Source organism: Sinohyriopsis cumingii, chromosome 2, assembly GCF_028554795.1.
Source record: "Sinohyriopsis cumingii isolate HCF-2022 chromosome 2, ASM2855479v2, whole genome shotgun sequence".
Classification (NCBI taxonomy): Eukaryota; Metazoa; Mollusca; class Bivalvia; order Unionida; family Unionidae; genus Sinohyriopsis; species Sinohyriopsis cumingii.
In genome coordinates, this window is record NC_142962.1 from 77,468,905 (window position 1) to 77,475,705 (window position 6,801).

Consider the following 6,801-nt stretch of genomic DNA (forward strand, 5'->3'; position numbering starts at 1 on the left):
AAATATGGCTTTGAAGAAAACATCTTGGCTCATTGGTATGGTTTTTACTAAGGTAGAAAAACATAATAAATTGAATCGCTATGGAACCATAAAGTCCTTGATAAAAATAGTATCATACGTTGTTATTCGATTTAGAGAGCAAAATGAGATTAGTAATTGAGACTTGTTAATAATATACACCATTGTAATACTGCGACATGTATAATGCAAATATTTAGTCAGTTTGGATTTGTTCTTTGTCACTGTTTAAATACCTGATTAGTGCAATATAAAAAAGCAACATCTTCATTAGTTGACTGTCTATTGTTTACAATAATTTTTTCCTAGTTTCATTTTGGCATTTTCGATTTAAAAGGAAAGAAGAAAGAAACAAAAGACTAAAAACGTTAAGTTTATAGTTTTCATGAGTTAATTGCTTGATATGACCCTACGTACTGTTATCAGTGTGGACACACGACATTTTGAATTATTCTGGCAAAGGGTTTTCTTCGTATATAACAATAATATTTAATTTTTCCATAACGAATTTGTTCAGTGTGTGTGTGTGTGTGTGTGTGTGTGTGTGTGATTTGGATTTTAACGTAGTTTCAACAATTTTCCAGTCGGACATCACCGGTAGCGTAGTGGTCAGAGAGTCTGACAGATGCTGGAGGTCGTGGATTTCAACCCTGGCCGTGACATACGCTCAGCATGAAGGTTATTGCTAAGACTGGTCAGGATAATGTGACTGACTGTGACTACATGTCTGCGGCATTATGCCCCGGTGCTAGACATCACTATAAACTGCTACACTGCAGATATCGTAGCGATATGACTGAGAACTTGTTAAAGCTATGTTAAAACACACACACACACACACACACACACACACACACACACACCATTTTAAAGTCATATCGCGATACCTACATTTCTTCAACAATAAGTTTGCTCTATTGCATGTCATGATGGGAGATTTTCCAGTTTGTTACCCTCTTCCTTGAATCCTAAACTTTGAAGCAAAATATATGCGCACTTGTCTCTGGAACATATCTTGTTTCGCACATTAGTGTTCATATTTCGCACGAGTTAGTCAAACGCACTAGTAAGTCAAACGCACGAGTTAGTCAAACACACGTGACAGATGCATAATGGTCACTGCAAGCTATATTCCAGTGTATATGCAGAATATATCATTTTCAGAACAAAAAAAGCGATATTGCTCCTACAATTTGCTTCTTTTTCTCTATTATAACACTTCTGTCATTTTTCTTCTTTGTAGTTGGTGAAACAGACACGTTTTCAACTGAAAATTAATGTATGTGTTTGTGACTTGGATTTTTAACGTAGCTTTAACAATTTTTCAGTCATATCGCTACTATGTCTGCCGTGTGGCAGTTTCGAGTGATGTCGCAGACATGTAGATTGATGTCAGCCCAGTCACATTGTCCTGAAACCAGGCCGACCAGTCCTAACACTAACCTCTTAATGCTGAGCGCCAAGCGAGGCAGCTGTTAGAACCATTTTTGTAAGTTATTGCTGGGGATCGAACCCACGACCTCCCGCATCCAGGCGGACCCTCTAACCACTAGGCCACTGGAGCGGTTTGATAAATGATCATTTATTTATTAATAATGTTAAAGTTCGAAAGAAAGAAAAAGAAGTTATATATATATATATATATATATATATATATATATATATATATATATATATATATATATATAATATCATCATTGTGCTTCGTAAGTTTAGAAGTGACCCCTTTCTCTATAACTCGCCTTTATTAATTAGAAAAGGAAAGCAAAACTATTAAGCATTGAAATTCATCTATAATGTGGATTGATGTTCGAACAGACACGTGCACTAAAGGCAAATGAAGCACATTATCATTTTATTATTTATCTGACAAAGTCATCATCATCCTTCAGAATATTTTAGTTTTACTTTTTACACTTAAATTTCGTACATTTTCGTTTTGTTTTATATTGCAATATAATGCCTCTAATCTTGAAAATCTTAGGTTCCTATAACGTTTGGAATGTCAACACGCTGTAGTTTCAGTCTTTCCAACTTTTCACCTCCATTTCTACACATGTAAGACAAAGGTACTTACCCATGTGCAAACATGCACGCGCCTTTAAAAAAATTTGTCTCCTGTTGTTTGATAAGTCTACATAAGTAAAACTATTTTTTTAAAAATAAACCCGATGAGTTTGGATTGTAAATAGATAAACTGTGTGCATTGAGGTATGTACAGAACTCGCTTTTTGAACGACATTCGTGAATCCCAAACTACTACGATCTCTCCCATTGCGGGTAAGGTCTGTTTATAATTATATTTAATGGTTTGGTACCTCGTGTGACCATTATCTGACTATAATGGCAAACTCAGAAAAGCAGAACTAATGAAAGCCCTTCTTATGTCTGCATTTCATATAATTCAAATACTCAAATGCAATTAGTAACTTTTACAAATACCGAAGTTTTATGTTGTGTCAGAGTATTTAATGGGCACTAATATTCATATTTTATACAACTGTACAAAAATAGATTCTGTAATCGCCGGTGCCTTTGAGTTTACTACAAAATTAAGACGTCGTCTCAATTCATCCCTAACAACCGGCTGAAAAATTGCATACCAACCATTTCTCGACGTGTAAGAATTCTTATTCCCACCGGTATTCTGACAGATCATATTATAAGGGCTGAAGTGTTCTTAACTTAAAAGCTAGATAATTTGTCAGAGTGAAATTCCATGTTCACACCGTTTGGAAAATGATCTCTGCATTAAACCCATTTATTACCCTGCAATTTATCCTTGTCACCACAGAATCATACGGTGCATTGGTCTGGGGCATACATTGTCCAGGATTGGATTCATTTGGCTATGCTGCTGACACCAGGACCTGGAATTAAAGCTGAATCTTCAGCAAATGGTTATTAATTGCTTCAATTGTCCATCTCATGCCATGGGTGCCAATTAATCATTTCGTTTTTAAGCCCGTCATGACAAATATTTAAGACAAAGAAACGAATACTTTTAACGAACGCTCTTCTCTCTTTCTGTCTCTCTCTCTCTGTGTCTCTCTGTCTCTTTCTGTCTGTCTCTCTCTCACTGCATATTGCACACAATTAAACTGCATTTATCATTCATGGCATGTGCATTTTTAGCCCTCTGAAGAACTGATCTGTAGATCAATAGGGTGTCCCAAAAATTCAATTATAACACGTCTTCCTGGTGCATCATAACGTATTTCTCAGAACATTAAAGAACAATTATATCTCATGTCCATTGAAATCAGAATTCCATAAATGGGTTCTGAAGTGACAGGAAATAAAGTTTTCATGAATTACATGTACATCATTATTTCGATGATTCATATTTTTTCGACGCTTCTGAGTATGGCGCATGTGAGGAACAATACAATATCATCATGCAGGGTTCGAAACTAACATACGTCCGTTCGTCCTCGACTAATAGTTTTCCTCACGGACTAATAAATATTTTCCAATACAAGTCAGCCTGACTAAAAAAAAATGAATGCATGTAATTATTTTAAAGTTTTCTTTCCTGATATTTTTAATGAATTTCATAACAGAAATGCCGGCAAATAACTTGCTATTTTAGTTATTGAATTTGTTGTAACTCCCGTATGTAAATCCAGATCACCTATGCGCTTTATATTAAGCATTACAAATGGTGTGCAAAGCGTTATTGTCGCACTGACCAGGATCATAGTTAAACAAAGAAAGCAAGGAGAACAATGTGGCGATTTGTAGAAGGTGTGGAAAATCCAGCCAAAAGGCTGAAGACTGACAATAATGAGGACAAAAGGGAACGCGACAATCAGCATGATAAAGAAAGTAGGAACCGAACTTTTTTTGAGAAATAGAAATGCGGTCGGCCGTGGCTTAACTTTAACCCCGAAGTAAATATCATGTTTTCCAGCGTCTGCAGAGAGCATTCAAAAACGGTGGATGAAAAAAAAGCTCCTTTGTAGTTGGATATTCCAATTTACGTTTGGAAACAATAGTATATCATGAAACCAAATCGCAAATCCAACAGAAATGCATGATCACGAGTCAAGAGTTATCGAAACCAAAAGGACAGTCATCTGCAAGTAAAATCGTCATGACGCTAAACGATAAAGTTATTGGAAGAATGTCAATTTTGTTTAGGAATGTACACGCCTTAGTAAAAATGAGAAGGCCGTTTAGCGATTATATGTGGATGGTCCAATTGGATGCCAAAAAGGGAATTGATGTTGGTTAAACATATCTCGATGACAAAGAAGCACAAGTGTTTTCAGAATTTATTGCACAGTGTGCAAGAAATAAACTTGAACAAAAGATTGAATCAGCACCATTTGTTAGTATTATCACTGATGGTTTCTCTGATAAAGGCTTCCGTGAACAAGAAGTTGTTTATGTGAGAACTGCCATGGGTGGGCAAATATGCACTTCATTTTTGGGTATGACAGAAGTTTCACGAACTAATGCTGATGGGATTTTAGGAGCTATTGATGATGCATTTGCATCAATTGCAATGCCAGATTACAAGAGTAAACTTGTAGGATTTGGTTCTGATGGAGCTGCAGTCAATACTGGAAAAAACAATGGTGTTATTGCTAGATTTAGAGAATCGCAGAAATGTCTTGTAGGAATACATTGCCATGCTCATCGTTTGAAATTGGCCTACAAAGCTGCCATTGCAAAAAAGCCTATCCATGCAAAAGTTGAGGAGCTGTTAACAGGACTTTACTATTTTTATCGGGATAGCCCTTTAAATAGAAGTGATCTGTTAGGTGCATGTGAGGTACTGGGAATCACCAAGATAGTCCCAACTCGTGTTGGTGGAACTAGATGGTTGGCACATTGGCAGAGGGCTTTGGACAATTTGTGGAAATCATATCCAGCAATAGTCAGCCACCTCCAGACGTTGACTAAAACTGATCAGCCTTCACCTAGAAGACCTGAAGCTATTGGGAAAGCAGCTGGCTATCTAAAAATGTTGCTAGATCTGCATCTTGTTAATTATGCCCACTTCTTGACAGATGTCATAAATTTACTGTCCAAGTTGTCATTGTTTCTTCAAAATGAGTCTTGTTTGGTGTCTGAAGTGTACCTGAGAGTTCTTGCAACTATTGGTATCTTGGAACAGTTGAACTTAAGAGACGGACCTAGGTTAAAAAAGTTTCTGCAAGATATTGGTAATGGACCTATAAAAGAATTTCATGGTTTTGTACTACAAGAACAATGTTCCCCAACATTAGTGCAGTTATCACTTCATGCTAGAGAAGACATGATCAACAGTTTAGCAGAACACTTGGATGCCCGATTTGACAAACAGCGGTGTGATATTTTGAAAGCCACACATTTTGCAGATTTTCATTCATGGCCAAGAGACTCAAATCATATTGGATTTGGTGATGAGGATGTTGCTACTCTGCTGGAACATTTTTCCCCAGTCATGACAATAGCAGGCTTCTATCCAGACAAGGTTGAAGAGGAGTGGCAACTCTTGAAAAGTTTAATTTATGCCTGTGGATATCAGGTAGAGAACTTACAATGGTGTGATGTTAACATGAGATTTCAAGAAGGTCACACTAACATTCTTGCACTGGTGGATATTGTGTTGACCCTTCCAGCCTCGTCTGCGGATGCAGAGAGGGGATTCAGTGAAAATGACGAAATCTGATTGGAGATGCAGATTGCGCAGCAGTGTATTAAATGACTTGTTAACTATTCACTTCTTAAGTGAAGACATTGCTGATTATGATCCACTGCCAGCTATATATTTATGGAACTCTTGTGGACCGAGACAAAGAAAACCACTGTATATGGAGGACTATTCCGAATCGGATGGAGAAGATTTTGATTTGGGACAAACTGATGGCAAATCAATATAATTTATAATGTGTATAATATGAATCTTTATTGTTATGTTACGTACATGTATTTTGAGGACTAATGGATTTTGCTGCGGACTAGTATGTCTTTTGTCCTATTAGTCCGCTTGACTAGTTAATATAAAAGTTAGTTTCGAACCATATTATGGCGATATGCAATATGCAATAAATAAATGTGTACCTATGTTGTCAAGTAAATGCATTCTTTACCAAATGCATGTAACAGTAAAGAGGTCGAGAAAAGGTTAGCATCTCGTGAGGGAAAGGTTTGGCCGCGTGCAAACTCCGTTCCTCTATACTACATGAATATATTGGAAACTCTGATGAAAAAAATATCAAAACATCCCTTACCATCTTTATAATATTTGTTTTTCAGAATATCTACACTTCTCACATAGGTTACATAACCGTTAGTAACTGTTACGGACTTTACTGTGATCACAGGACAACTATCTAAAAATATTTAAATTGTGCTCACGTTATCAGCATCATATGTCGAACACCTGGACTGCACCAGTTATCAAAATCATATGTCGCACACCTGGACTGCACGAGTTATCAAAATCATATGTCGTACACTTTGAAAAAAACAGTTATCAAAATCATATGTCGTAAACCTGTACTGCACGAGTTATCAATATCCTATGTCGTACACCTGGACAGCACAAATTATAAATATAATATGTAGTACATCTGGACTACACCAGTTATCAGTATCATATGTATTACATTTGGACTACACCAGGAGAAATTCTTCTGCTCTTCGCCACAAGACGGAATGTGGACTATCAACAACCGTTACTCTTACCCAAGTTAAAGTGTCATATCCCTAGCAACTCTTAAGGCAACACTTAGTTTAACATTTTCTGATCAGATTTCACACCGACTTTAAAGATTGACTGAATCCCTC

At 36.7% G+C, this 6,801-nt stretch overlaps 1 pseudogene; it reads left to right on the plus strand.

Annotated features, from left to right (window-relative positions):
• The first annotated feature begins 3,746 nt into the window (after positions 1 to 3,746).
• Positions 3,747 to 5,891, plus strand: LOC149805229 (zinc finger protein 862-like; annotated as a pseudogene).
• Positions 5,892 to 6,801: the final 910 nt, after the last annotated feature.